Consider the following 16,059-nt stretch of genomic DNA (forward strand, 5'->3'; position numbering starts at 1 on the left):
AGTCAAATGGTATTTGACATATAATGACAGCTCCATTCCATCCATCATCCTATGGTCTAGCAGAACGACCAGTGCAAACTTTGAAGGAAAATTTAAAGAAACAAGCTACATCGGCTACCAGAGATAACAAGGTTTAGAGCTGGATGAACACAGCAGGCCAGGCAGCATCTTAAAAGCAGGAAAGCTGACATTTTGGGCCTAGACCCCTTCATCTGAAATGGGGGAGGGGAAGGGGGTTCTGAAATAAATAGTGAAAGAGGGAGAGGCAGATTGAAAATGAATAGAGGAGAAGATAGGTGGAGAGGAGACAGACAAGTCAAAGTGGCGGTGATGGAGCTCGTAAAGGTGAGTGTAGGTAGGGAGGAGATAGGTCAGCCCAGGGTGGCGCAGGGAGAAATGCTTCTGAAGGGTCTCAATGTTCTGAATGTAGATATTGTCATGGTTGGGGCCAAATTGGGAAGGCTTGAACGTGGACTGTAGTCCATTGGGGATGATCTGGTTTCATAGGCAGGTACTAAGAAAGGTGATGTGGCTGTAGTACTTGGTTTGCTTCATGACATGATCGAGCAGTTGCTGTAGTACCTGGTTTGCTTATTTTCAAGGCGGAAGAGATTACGAGAGAGTTGCAGTGGGAGAGAAATCCCCTGAGGTTTGTCCGGAGGGAGAAGGCTAACTTCTTCAGGGTAGGCATCCTTAGAAGACGCTTCACAGTGGGGCTAAAATTGTATGAGAGATAATAGGAACTGCAGATGCTGGAGAATCCAAGATAACAAGGTGTAGAGCTGGATGAACACAGCAGGCCAAGCAGCATCTTAGGAACAGTCCGCAACGTCAGCTTTCCTACTCCTAAGATGCTGTTTGGCCTGCTGTGTTCATCCAACTCTACATGTTGTTATCTCGGATTCTCCAGCATCCGCAGTTCCTATTATCTCTGATATCTTTTGTCCCGGTTTCATATGTGATTACATGACCACCCATTATGTAACTAGCGGGATAGCTCCAGCAGAGTTGCTAATATGGAGAAGACACCACAACAGGTTCAATCTGATCTCCCTGGACATGGGGGGAGGGCAATGGGAGGGGGTGGAGGCTGAAACAACATCATGTACACCAATGCCAGACACACATTCTGCCAAGCGAGAGTGACAGTTTACTTCAGGGAACAAAGTTTGCTATAGGACCCATGGGATAGCCCTGCATGAGTAAGAGGTATGGTCGATGCAAGGTCAGATCCAGTGATGTATAAAGTCTGAATAAGTGCAATGGCCCTGAACAAGCAAGTGGTCCATATGAAAGCTGCAAACTCACAAATGGTGTGGGTGCAAAACAGCCATTTTGACTGTCCCAGAAACTGTGGATTCACCTTCTTCATCAAGTGTTAAAGATACCTCAGAATCTGAGATGGATACAACAGATGTTGTTGCCTAGATGGCATTGCTACCTGAAGAAGAGAATAAATTTCTTACGAGATGTTCCGGGCACAGGAGGTGATTTGCTGTGTATTATATGTCACCTGTAACAGAGGCGGCATTAGAGGAACCTGACCCAGTGCTAAAAAGCTCCAGGAGGGGCTGCAGAAAAATGAGGGAGGGGGATATAGTGACTGTAACAAGGTCAGTCTGGTGGACTTCATAAAATATGAGTTCCCTGATTGCAGCTGTTAATCGGGTCCAATCAGGGAGCCATAGGTGACAGATAAGAACAGGAGTGTCAGATATCCTGGTCACTTTGACAGCTGGCTCTCAGGAAGTTGAATCAGTGTCAAGGACTTTCCAGGTGCAAGTAAAGGGTGACTTGATCAGACAGCCATTGTGTCATAGAGTCCTCCAGTGGGGAAACAGACCCTTCGGTCCAACATGTAATCCCTAGCTAAACTTCTCCCACCTGTCTGCTCCTGGCCAATACCCTTCCAAACCTTTCCTATTCATGTACTTATCCAAATGTCTTTTAATGTAATTGCAACTATATCCACCACTCCTTCAAGAAGTTCATTCCACATGTGAACCACCCTCTGTGTAAAAAGAAATGCCCCTCATGCCTTTTTTCCTAAATCTCTCTCCTCTCATCTTAAAAATGTACGCCGTAGTCTTGAAATCCTCCAACCTCGGGAAAAGACAGCAACCATTAACTCCATCTATACCTCTTATTATTTTATAAATTTACACCAAGTTGCCTATCAACCTCCTATGCTCCAGTAGGAACGTCCAGCCTATCCAGCCTTTCTTTATAACTTAAACCTTCTAAATCTGGTAACATCCTAGTAAATCTCTTCTGAAGCCTCTCCACCTATAACTGCATAACTAGATCTTGACACAGTATTCCAGAAGAGACCTCGCTGATGTCCTGTACAACCTCAACATAACTCCCTAACTCATATACTCAAAGGACTGAGCAATGAAGGCAAGCATGCCAAAGCATGGTGATGGGATGTCCGCCTCTGTGGAGTTATTTCAGATGGGATTATGTGTGTATATCTCTTTAAAGAAAGATTTAGATGTCTTGCGTTTCAACATATTTTGAAATGCCAATTTTCTTTAGCACATGCATAGTAAAACTTCACTCATCTGTGTGCTGACCTACATGTCAGCTAATACAATTACTTTCCATGTTGTCAAGCTACGTCTGAAGCTTCTGTTGCATATGATCACTACACTTGCACTTTCTCTGAGGTATACCAAGTTTGAACTTTCCTGTGGCACCAAATGTGACTGGACCAACTCAATGCGAGTATTCTTGATTTCTATTGTTGCAATTGTTGTGATGGTGACTTTGTAAATTGTCACAATGTTGAGTTCTATAAAATGTGACAATTTTGCTATTGCTGGTCCATTCATATTCACTGGGTAAAAATATTGGTGATTTCCATGCAGAATGGCCAGAGCTGCGTTTCATTGCCAATGTACTAGTTTTTTGACGAGTATATTATTACATGCAGTTAATTGTACAGTCGTCAATTGTCTCATTGACTTCCTATGGCTCAGGTACATATCCTTCAGAATTTTGATTGATATGGTTGCTGTAGCTCCTATGGCCAACTTTGGACTTGAATGTTTGTTTCCCAATTTTCTTCAGACATATAATTTTCATTGTGGCAAAAGCTTTTTCACTGTTTGACTGTTCACAAAATGTGTCAGATTCATAATGTGGAAAAACATATTTGACTTCTGCCTCTTCCATTCTGGGTCTGTATCCTGGTCCATCATATATGTGCAAAGTCTTATTCAGATCTCTACTGCACTCCAGTATACTGCATGTATTTTGTTTAGGTGTATTGTAATCTCTGGTTGTGCCCTTGGAACCTAATTCTTTGCTTAGATGAGCCCATTGTCCTTTCTGCACCACAAGATTTGCGATCTTGGAATGTGAGAGAGCTTTGCAGTGAGCGCAATAAACCACATGTCCCACAAAATTTAAATAAAAACCAATAGAACTGCAGATTCTGTAAATCAGGAACAAAGTCAAAGTTGCTGGAAAAGCTCAGCAGGTCTGACAGCATTTGTGAAGGTAAAAACAGTTAATGTTTCAGGCCCGGTGACCCTTCCTCAGAACTGATGGTGGCTGGCAACCTAGCAATAGGGTTAGCTTTAACTCAGCTTTTATCTTCACAGATTCTGCCAGACCTGCTGAGCTTTTCCAGCAATTTTGTTTTGCCCAACAAAATTTGTTTGATTTCTGCTTATTGGCTTAGCATCAATTGTGGCAACTGTGCATTAGACTTGCACATGTTGTTGACTATCAACACTGTCTTCATATTATGATAAGATCTTTTATCAATGTGTTGATGCGGCAGCTTCTGTGTGATTTGAAAAAGCTAGTTTGGAAAACTTTGATTGGTATTGAGGCTTTAAACAGCTATATTATCCAGACAGCTCAGCCGGTAAGCAATGATAACTTTTGCTCTTGTCAGGGCACCTAGTGGCAAACTGATCAATTAATCCGACTGGGAGTTACCTGCAAAACACAGTTCTAGAAAGTGAATTCTAAAATTCCCTTTTATATGAAGTTAATTCCTGACTCATACAGATATGAAGGCAATGCCCATCTTCAAAAGATACAATCTAATCACACTCACCACCACCCTGACAACTTCCCTTCTCCTTTTGCTGCCTGCTTAGTCCTTTCAAATACATCAATACTTTATACCCACCTGCACTTGGAATGACAGCTGTACTTTCTACTTTCGTCTCAAGCAATTCCTCTCTTTCTCTCATTCCAGGAGAAGGTAGCACTGACACGGTAGAGGAGAACCTGACATTTGGCTCCTCCTCCCTATGAGGAGAGAATCCAAATCCTATCAAAAACCCTTGGGACCCTCTCACGTTGATACAGAAACATTCCTGTCCTACCAGCCAAATATGTATTCTCCATTCCACTGCAATGCTCTCATTAGCCTTGCTATTAGTGACAATCATTGCAGATTAGTTCTAGCCATACACTTTGAGTTTATGGTTAGACTTTATCAGTCAAATTGCAACAATCAAATCCAAGGGTTTTTCAGTGAGATCTATAATGTTCTTGTTCACTCTAAATTGTCTTGATTGGGATTATGTGCAATAAAGTAGCATCAAAGTCTGGACACTGAGCCCTAATTTTACTTGCATTTTGGAGATGGGAGGGCTGCAATAATCATTGTAGAGGGCATTGGTGTTCACAAAACATGAGGGCTAGTGAAGAAAAATCATGCTTCAACAGGGTGGAAAGAAAGTTAAATTTGTTAGACAGGTGATTAACTGCTATTTTGTATTTTGTATTGGATTTTACAAAGGGTCTACAGGAACAACAGAGCTTCACCAGCCAGAGCAAGACAGAAGATCAGAGGCAGGTCAGCCATATTTCACTTAGCAGACTTGTGAATAGTAGTATACTTGGTAGGGTGGGTTATACAGTATATATAATGGCAGTAGCAAATTGATGTCTTGACACATTTGTCCAGCAAGGAACAGTGATATATTTCCCAGTTAGAATGGTGAGTGGCATGGAGGGGACTTTGCAGTTGGTGGTGTTCCCTTTATCAGTTGGCCTCATCCTTCTCAGTGGTGGTGGTTGTAGGTTTGGAAGGCACTGACTAAGGATCTTTGGTGAATTTCTGCAGTTTATCATGTAGATGGTACAGTCTGCTTCTAATAATCATTAATGGTAGAGGAAGTGGATGTTTGTGAATATGCTGCCAAACAAATGGGCTACTTTGTCCTGGATGGTATCTAGTATCTTGAATGTTGTTGGAGCTGCATACATCAAGGCAAATGGGGAGTATTCCATCTCACTCCTGACTTATTGGTGGACGCTTTGGGAGTCAGGAGGCACATTTCTCATTGCAGGATTCTCAACCTCTGACCTATTCTTTGAGCTGCAGTATTTACATGGCTAGTCCAGTTGAGTTCCTGGTCAGTGGTAACCACCAGGTCATTGATAATGGGGGCTCCAGGAATATCAATGTCTTTGATTGTCAAGGAGCAATGGTTATATTCTCTCTTGATGAAGATGGGTGTTACCTAGCAGTTGTGTGGTGCAAATGTTGTTTGCTACTTCTCAGCCCAAGCCTGGATATTATCCAGAATTTGACACATTTGGACATGGACAGCTTTGGTCTCTGAGGAATAAAGAATGGTGCTGAACACTGTGCAACCCTCAGTGAATATCTCCATGTCTGAGCTTATGATGGAGAGAAGGTGATTGTTGAAGCAGAGATAACAAGGTGTATAGCTGGATGAACACAGCAGGCCAAACAGCATCAGAGGAGCAGGAAGGCTGATGTTTCAGGCCTGGACCCTTCTTCAGAAGGGTTTCTTTCTGTCGAAGGGTCTAGGCCTGAAACATCAGCCTTCCTGCTCACCTGATGCTGCTTGGCCTGCTGTGTTCATCCAGCTCTACACCTTGTTATCTCAGATTCTCCGGCATCTGCAGTTCCTGCTATCTCTGATTGTTGAAGCAACTGTGCTGCGCCTAGGAACCTACCCAGAAGACTGTAGAGCTCTTGTGGCACAGTGGTAATGCCTCTACTTTAGAGCTAGGAGGCACAGGTTCAAAACCCACCTACTCCAGAGGTACATAATAACATCTCTGAGCATGTTATTTGGCAATATCTATCCTGAGAAACTCTTGCTTAGATGACTGACTTCCAACAGCCACAACAATATTCTTTTGTGCCAGGTACGGCTACAAACAGTAGAGAATTTTCACCCATGATTCCCATCAACTTGAGTTTTGGAAGGGCTCCTTGATGTCAAGTGTGGTCAAATGCAACATTTTTGTCAAGGAGAGTCATTGTCACCTCACCTGTGAAATTCAGCTTTGTTTTCCATGTTTGAAGCAATGCTACAATGAGGTCAGGAACTGAGTGGCCTTGATGCAACCCAAAATGTGCATCAGTTGGTGGTGACTTCAGGCATTGCACCCTCTTTCTTGCCTAGCTATTAGATGGTAATTCCATTAGTGTAGACCCTGAGAATTGCCATTATCTTGATGCAGGAAATCATGCATGCACGTGGCTTGGATGCACTCTTCTTTTTGCTGAGCAGGTATGTGCATAACCTCATAGCTGAGAGATTTTCACTCATCACATACTGCACCTCCAATATTTGCTGCATTGCTGATGAATCTGAAGACAAATCATGATCCTGAGGTTGAGCATTGCTGGCTCATCCCAGGGTCCTCAAATTCTGTGTGACCTTGGTTATCCCTGCTCTGTCAGCTTCTTGGGCACATCTGTTCACTGCTCTTCAGACTGGCATCCTGATTCTAAGATGGGAGATAATGCACCAACATGAGTTTATCTGCACTAGTGAAGTGTGTGGGGGAACAGTGTGATACGATATACTCTAATGTCTCCTGCTGCTCTCCCTCAATGGTGAGCAGTGGCCCTGGTGATTTCAGCTGGCTACCTGTATGGTTGAGAAGGAAAGGGAAGAAAATGAGGGAGAAAAAGGATTGATTAGAGGGTAATGTTCTTGCAATTCTTCCCATCCTATTGGTTACTCCTAATCTGGAGCTTCATGTGACCAATGGTGAATATCCCTGGCTTTGTGTTTGTAAAATGGTCTCCAGTGCCCATCCATCAGGTTTGTCCATCTGTCAAAGTTCACATTTCACCACGAGCTATATTACTCCTGACCTTGAGGCCACTCAGGATCAACACTGTTTTTCAAAGGCCATCAGGATGACAAGATTTGGGATGCAGCCACCCACCTTGGTTTCCTCTCTCACTTCTTATGCTTACTTCTCTTGCAAAGATGTGCACTTCCATTGTTAGTCATTCATTAAAGACCCACACAGTGCTGATTCTGGTAGCAGCCTGACTGTCCACCATGGGGATTGTCTCTGGTACATGTTCAATCAGAGTCCTCCACAGTGATACTGCCTAATGCTGCTGCCCGGGGGAGGTTGACTTTTCTACATTTTGTACATTTTGCTTAATCAGGTTTTGAGCTTAATATTGTGTGCTGCACTGGTCTCGTTAGCATACATCAGGTCTTTAATTATTTCATAGCACCACCCCCATGCTCAAAGTATGAACTTATAACTGTTGACTTTCTCTGTGACCTCAATTGCAGACTTTCTTTGTTTATTGGGTCAGTCTCATCCTTCTACCTCAATATGATAGCACAGCACTCCTAACCTGAGAAGTAGTAACCCAAGATGTAGGATGGAAAAAAAATTGTGGCTGGAAGACCTGACCCCTTTTTGAGGTATCTTCAGTTTTGGAGCTGATTTCTTTGAATTCTATGAGGACAAATTACTGTTTTATAAGTTGTTGCATTGTTTTGAAACTTTAGGGGAAAAAAAAGACCAAAACAACAGCACTTTATAAAGGAGGAAGGTAGACAAAGGTAGTGACCCAATGGGAAGTGAAACAAATGGAGAAATAAACCTGCAATGCTGTCTGATCCAGCAGTGAATCTGCACAGCTGACTGCTCCGCTGTTTGATTTCAAATCTCTCTAGACATTAGAGTCATCTAAGAAAAAATTAACAGTCAAATTCACAGCTGACCCTGAATAAACCTGTGTGGGAGAGCTCACAGTGGGGGAGCAGCTAAGTGGATTTTTAAAGTGTAAGATTACTGTGTTTATATTACTTCTTGATTACATGTTTAATCGAAATATATCTCTTGATTAAACTTTAAAAATATAAAACATAAGGAATAAGTTAGGCTGGAGCAGTGTTTTCTAGAGCTGAAAGATTCTGCTGATTTCTGGGTCTGTAGATTGTTTAGGTGCAAAGATGGCCTTTAATGTGCTCTTCCTGTCAGATGTGGGAGGGTAGGGAGAGTTTTCATGTTGCTGATAATTATGTCTGTAGGAAGTGTGTTTGGTTGTGAATCCTATCACATTGCAAGAATTGGTTGGAGCGGCAGTTATAGGCAATGAGAAATTTACAGGAGCTAGTGGGTGGATGGATGGAAGTTGCAAGAAGGGAGGTAAACCAAAGTTATAGTCAGGTTGATAGGTTACCTCCAGGAAAGGTAGGAGAAGAAGTCAGTTCATGCAGCAGTCTCCTGTGGCTATCACCTTCTCAAACTGGTATGCTATTTTGGAAAATGTAGGGGGTGAGGGACTCTCAGGGGAATGTAGCACTGGCTGTCAGGTTTCTGGTACCGAGGCTGGCTTTAATAAAAGTGGTACGTCAGGTACCAAGCGATCAATTGCAATCAGGGACTCCCTAGTCAGAGGCACAGACAGACGTTTCTGCTGCCTACAACAAGACATCAGAATGGTGTGTTGCCTCCCTGGTTCTAGGATCAAGGCTATCCCAGAGACAGTGCGGAATATTCTTAAAGGGGCGAGGGACCAGCAGGGGGTCATTGTACACATTGGAACTATCAACATGGGGAAGATTATGAGGAGACAATATAGGAAGTTGAACAGGAATTTAAAAAGGAAATCCTTGAAGGTAGTAATGTCTGGATTGCTCCCGGTGAACGAGTTAGTGAGAGTAGGAATAGGAGGATAGAACAGATGAATGCGTGGCTGAGGAGCTGGTGTCGAGGAGAATGATTCACATTTTTGGATCATTAGAATGTCTTCTGGGGTAGAAGTGACCTGTATAAGAATAATTAGCTGACTGGGACTGAGTGACTATCCTGGGACAAGCAAACAACAGACGTGCAAGGGAATTTCTGGAGACACGGTTCTCAACACGCCACTCCATTAGAAGAATATAGAAATAGACCCTGTATACAGACTGCTGCTGAAAAACAGAATTGGAATTGACAAGACGCATCACATCAGAGGGTCAGTTAAATTTGGGATGGAGCAGAACACCAATGCTTCCATTAGTCGTTGCAATGATGTTGTTGCCTAGAATTGTAACAAAATGTCTGTGGACCATGGAACAACCAGCTTGCTGAGCAAATAGACTACCACATTTGGTTCAGGTGCTGGGATTTCCTTTCTGGTCTCTCTGGAACTGCTGTCTGTGCAACTATTCCTAGCCAGCGTTCAAATGTGGTGCCAGTGTTGATGAAGCAATACCAGGACCCTTGTGACATGAACTTTCTACCTTGATAGACATTAATTAGTCAGTTCTGAGAAGGTTCTGAACTCCAATTTGCAACCCCATGCACCACCACCCACCTCCCATCCCCCCAACCCCCACCTCCGGCAGCATGGGCCGACTGAGAAAATTACGGGTCTGGTTCAAGAAGGGCAGAGACAGTGTTACTAAAAGAGCTTTGACTTATTGCTGTGGGAATATAGGACTGAATGCTACATGTGGGATAATTTAACCATTGAAGTGAATTTACTACAGATCCTTGGTTAAGTGCCTGGCCTAACAAGTTGACTGTATTTGCTCAGAAACTATAATATGTTGGTTAGTAACTGACTCCTGCTTTGACTTGATTTTGACACATGCTGCACCTCCACAATTTACAAAGATCAAAGAACAAAGAAAATTACAGTACAGGAACAGGCCCTTTGGCCCTCCAAGCCGTATCCCTGTATTGTCGTCCTATTCATGTATTTGTCAAGGTACCCTTTTGGATCTGCTTCTACTACTTCCCCCGGCAGTAAGTTCCAGGCACCCTCTACCCACTGTGTAAAAAAACTTGCCTCCTACATCACCTTTAAACCTTGCCCCTTGCACCTTAAACCCATGGCCCCTGGTAACTGACTCATCCACCATAGGAAAAAGCTTCTGACTGTCCAGTCTGTCCATGCCCTTCAAAATCTTGTAGACCTCTATCAGGTCATCCCTCAAACTTCATCAACCAGCCTAAGCTTCTCCAACCACTCCTCATAGCTAATGCTCTCCATACCAGGCAACATCCTGGCAAATCCTTTCTGTATCCTCTCCAAAGCCACCACATCCTTCTGGTAGTGTGGCAACCAGAATTGGACACAATATTCCAAATGTGGCCTAACTAAGGTTCTATAAAGCTGCAACATTACCTGCCAATGTTTAAACTCAGTACCCTGGCCAATGAAGGCAAGCAAGCCGTATGCCTTGTTGATTACCTTTTCCAACTGCATTGCCACTTTCAGTGACCTGTGTACCTGTACACCCAGATCCCTTTACCTATCAGTATTCTTAAAGTTTCCTCTATTTACTGTATATTTTCCATCTGGTTTAGATCTTCCAAAATGCATTACCTCACATTTTTCCAGATTAAACTCCATCTGCCATCTCTTTGTCTAAGTCACCAACTGATCCATACCCAGCTGTATCCTTTGATGGTCCTCATCGCTATCTGCAGTTCCACCAACCTTTGTGTCATCAGCAAACTTACTAATCAGACCAGTTACATTCTCCTCCAAATCATTTATATATATTACAAACAGTAAAGGTTCCAACACTGATCCCTGAGGAACGACACTAGTCACAGCCCTCCATTCAGAAATGCACCCTTCTACTGCTAAGGGGTTAAAATTGTTTCAGAGATAGTAGGAACTGCCAGTGCTAGAGAATCTGAGGTAACAAGAGTTGGATTAACACAGCAAGCCAAGCAGCATTAGAGGAGCAGAAATTTTTTTCTGAAGAAGAGTCTCGGCCCGAAACATCAGCTTTCCTCCTCCTCTGATGCTGCATGGCCTGCTGTGTTCAGCCAGCTCTACACCTTGTTATCTCTCTTCTACTGCTAATCTCTGACTTCTATGAGCCAGTTTTTTTATCCATCTTGCAAGTTCACCTCTGACCTCATATGACTTTACCTTCTGTATCAGCCTGCCATGAGGGTCCTTGTCAAAGGCCTTATTGAAGTCTATGTCAACCATGTCCTTTGCTCTACCCTCATCAATCATCATCACTTCCTCAAAAAACTTAACCAAGTTGGTGAGGCGTAATCTCCTCTTCACAAAACCATGTTGCTTCTCGCTAATATGCCCACTGATTTCCAGGTGGGAGTAAATCCTACCTTGAAGAATCCTCTCCAATAATTTCCCTACCACTGACGTAATGCTCTTTGGCCTGTAATTAGCTGGATTATCCTTCTCACCGTTCTTAAACAAAGGAATAACATTGGGTATTCTCCAGTCCTCTAGGACCTTACCTATAGCCAGTGAGGATACAAAGATTTCCCTCAAGGCCCCAGCAATTTCCTCCCTTTCCTCTCTCAGTATTCTGGGATATATCCCATCAGGCCCTGGGGACGTGTCTACTTGCACGTTTTTCAAGACCCCCAATATCTCCTCCCTTTTGATCTCAACATGACTCAAACTATCTACACACCTTCCCCAGACTCATCATCCACTAAGTCCTTCTATATGGTGAATACTGACACAAAGTACTCATTTAACATCTTGCCCATTTTCTCTGGCTCCACACATAAATTCCCTGTCCCTTGAATAGGCCAACCCTCTGCCTGGCTACCCTCTTGCTCTTTATATATGTCTAAAATGCCTTGGGATTTTCCTTCATCCTGTTGGCCAATGACTTTTCATGGCCTCTTTTAACCCTCCTGATTCCTTGCTTAAGTTGCTTTCGACTTTCCTTGTATTCCACCCTTGCTTCATGGGTTCCAAACCTCCTAGCCTTGATAAATGCTTCATTTTTCTTTCTAATTAGACTCACAACGTCTCTTGTTATCCAAGGTTCCCTAAACTTGCCATACTTATCCTTACTTATCCTTAATCCCTATCGGAACGTGCTGGTCCTGAGTTCCCAGCAACTTACACTTGAAAGCCACTTGAAAGCATAGTAAATCTATGTATCATGCACCAAGTAACAACTCTGTTGTTTCTTTTTTATCGTTTCAGCAAAGCCATATGTTTGTTGACTATCCAGATGCTGTTAAGAAAAACCTTTTTAAATGGAGTTGCAGCAGTCAGATTTGAGAACTTTATGAGTTCATCGTTAACAGGTGATGGCACCATAAAAATGATGTGCTTATCAAAAATGAACATTTTGCATCACAAGAGGCCCTGGAAGGTCAGTAGTATGAAATATATTGTGATTTCTCAAAATATCTGAGGCATTCAAATAATGTGCTCAATAATAATCTGAGTATTTATACGGTTGTTGCTGCACTTGTATGCAATCTTTGTTCTTTGAGGTCATAATAATGTCATTAGCTGGAGTGGAAAAATGTCTTGGCAACTGAGATGTCATTTTCATCTTCAAATAGGCCAAATTTAGATGATGCACACCAAGAATATAGCCAAATGGCGTTTTTTTTAGGAAGTAAACATCGGCCTGAATAATATGCTGTTGGTTGTCACTGACCCATTGATAAAACAAAATCTCTTTCTCCTTTTGTGATCAATTGCATTGTTATGGGGAGTTTGGACAGTCAACCAGCCAAAGAAAAAGAACAATTACTTCTACAAAGCCAGTAGTTTAGTGCAATCAGCCAATTTGGACTTGGTGTTAGCACTGAAAGTGGACAGTAAAGAACTGGCCATTTGTTTGACATATTTATGGAAGAAAATACTACTGCTTTTGTTCTTTAAGCGTGGCCAGAAGGATGTGGAGGCATGAAACTAAAGGTTATCTTGATTGGCTCAGTATACCATCATTTAAAGTTGTCTACAGATTTTCTTGAGGCAGATGCTGCAGTCATTACCTGCCTGACTGCCAAATCTGACCCTCTAGAGACAGTATTCCTCCATCACCGGCAGACAACTGGGCCTGGAATTTTAGTAGCTGTGGGTGGCACAGTGATGTGTCTATAAGATATGTCTCTGGTGCTATCTGATATCTCAGCAGCTCTTTTTTTGCTCCTGTTCAATCCACTGGAAGCATTCCCATTTGCTGAAAGATTTCTGTCGTCTCAAATTATGTAGATGCTCTGCAGTAGCTATGTCACTGCATAAAGATAAGAAATAATCCCAGCTCTGTTTAGTTTCAAGGAAAATTTTGAACTGAATATATGATGCACTAAGATTTCAGTTTTGTGGCCTTCTTTTGTCAGTACATATTTCCACAGTTAATGAGAAGAACAAAAACTGTCTAGATACATTGCCAACAGTAGTTTAAAATGGCTCCTTCAGTTTTGCTGACAAGTGTTTAATAGTCAGGGATTTCCTGAAATAGAAGCACACCTAAATTGCTACTCTCTTTCGGCCAGTTGGTATTACTATATTTGGTTACATAAGTAGTAAATTTTAAGCTTAATGCTCCCACCATTCTGATTATTATTCCACAAACTCTTTTCAAAGGAAACAAATTTTTTTTCTGGTACTTTAACATAGGTATTCATTGCAATTTACAACTAATTATACCAGCTCAAATATTATTGTCCCTATTGGGTTAAACAGGGTGATTTATAATAGAGTGGTGCATTTATAATCTCAATCATATTTGGGATGATGACTGCCATGCCCAGTATAGGCATATCATCTGTAATCAGTGTATAGTCTTCTGAAATTGGCATTTTCAAAATGAAAGCACAATGTGCTGCAGTAGATGGCTACTGTGTGTCATCTGACTTAGTCTATGGATTTTAAAATTTTCCCACAGCCTCAAAGCGACAACAGTATGCAATCTAGTCGAAGAAAAATCAACTGTCCAACTGCCCATCTTCTGATATCATCCAAAAGACATTTCCTGAAAATTTAAGGACAATCTGAAGGTCATACAGTCATAAAATATACAAAGAAACACTTCAGTCCATCTTGTCTGCACTGACGAGACATCTCAATTTAAGCTAATCCTGTTGCCAGCATTTGGCCCATATCCTTCTAAATTCTTCCTGTTCATATACCCATCCAGATGTCTTTTAAATGTTGTAATTATACCTTCACCACATCCTCTGGCAGCTCATCTCATACATGCACCACCATTGCATGAAAAAGTTACCCTTTAGGATGTTTTTAAAATCTTTCCCCTCTCACCTTAAAACTATGCCCTCTTTGTTTGGACTATCCCACACTAGGAAAAACACCTTGGCTATTCACGTTATTTATACCCCTCCTGATTTTATAAACCTCTATAAAGTCACTTCTCGGCTTCTGATGCTCCAGGGAAAAAAAGCACCATTCTATTCAGCATCTCTCCATAACTCAAATACTCCAGACCTGGCAACATCCTTTTAAATCTTTTATGCTCTTAATTTTGACAACAACCTTCCCAAAGAAGGGTGACCGGAATTGTTCTAAAAGTGGTCTCACCAATGTCCTGCAGGGCTGCAAAATGATGTCCCAATTCCTACACTCAGTGTTCTGACCAATGAAGGCAAGAATGCCCAATGCCTTCTTCAACATCATGTCTTCCTGCAACCTCAATTTCAAGAAACTATGCATCTGTACCCTTAAATCTCTTTGTCTGGCAATGCTCCCCAGGGCCCTATCATTCACTTGATAAGTGCTGTCCTTGTTTGCCTTGCCAAAGTGCAACACTAAACATTTATCTAAACTAAATTTCATCTGCTACTCCTCACCCCATTGGCCCATCTGATCAAGATTCTGTTGTACTCTGAGATAATCCTCTTCACTATTTGCTGCATCAGCCATTTTGGTGTAATCTACAAATTTACTTACCATGCCTTGGATATTCACATCCAAATAATTTATGTAATTGATGCAAAGCAGTGGATCCAGCATTGATCCTTGTGGCACACCACTGGTCACAGGCCTCCAGTCCAAAAAGCAACCCTCTAGCATCACCCACTGTCTAATACATCCAAGCGCCCCATGGATCCCAGTGTGGTCTATCACGTGGACCCTTGTTGAACACTTTGCTGAAGTGTCTACTATTCTGCCTTCAATAATCCTCTTTGTCACTTCAAAAACACTCATCAAGTTAATCAGATATGATTTCCCATGCTCAAAGCCATGTTAATTATCTCTAATCAGTCCATGCTTTTCCAAATACATGTAATTCCTATCCCTCAGGATTCCCTCCAATAGCTTACTGACCACTGCACAAGGCTCACTGGTCTATTGTTCTGTGGTTTTTCCTTACAGCTTTTCTTATATAATGGCACCACCATAGCCAACTTCCGCTCTTCCAGCACCTCACCTGTGGCTCTCGAATTTACAAATATCTCAGCAAGGCGCCCAGCAGTCTCTTCTCTAATTCCCATGAAGTTCTAGGAAATACTTGTAAGACATAGGAGCAGAAATTAGGCTGTTATGTCCATTGAGTCTGCTCTGCCATTCAGTCATGGCTGATAAGTTTTTCAACCCCATTCTCCCATTTTCTCCCCATAACCTTTGATCCCCATTGACAATCAAGAACCTATCTATCTCTGTCTTAAATATACTCAAATGACCTGGCCTCCACAGCCCTCTATGACAATGAATTACCCAGATTCACCATTTTCTGGCTGAAGAAGTTTCTCCTTACCTCCATTCTAAAGGGCCATCCCTTTACCCTAAGGCTGTGCTCTTGGGTCTTAGTCTCTCCTGCCATTGGAACCACTTTCCCAATGTTCAAACTGTCCATGTCATTCAGTGGTCTGTAATTTTCAATTATATTCCCTCATCTTTCTGATCTCCATTGAGTATAGAATCCTCAAATGTTCCTCATATGTGAAGCTTTTCATTCCTGGGATCAATCTTGTGAGCTTTCTCTGCACCAGCTCAAGGACAAGTACATCCTCCTTGAGGTATGGGGCCAAAAATTGCTCACAATATTTTAAATATAGTCTGAACAAAGCTTTATAAAGCCTCAGAAGTATATCCTT

Source organism: Stegostoma tigrinum, chromosome 2 (assembly GCF_030684315.1).
Source record: "Stegostoma tigrinum isolate sSteTig4 chromosome 2, sSteTig4.hap1, whole genome shotgun sequence".
NCBI lineage: Eukaryota > Metazoa > Chordata > Chondrichthyes > Orectolobiformes > Stegostomatidae > Stegostoma > Stegostoma tigrinum.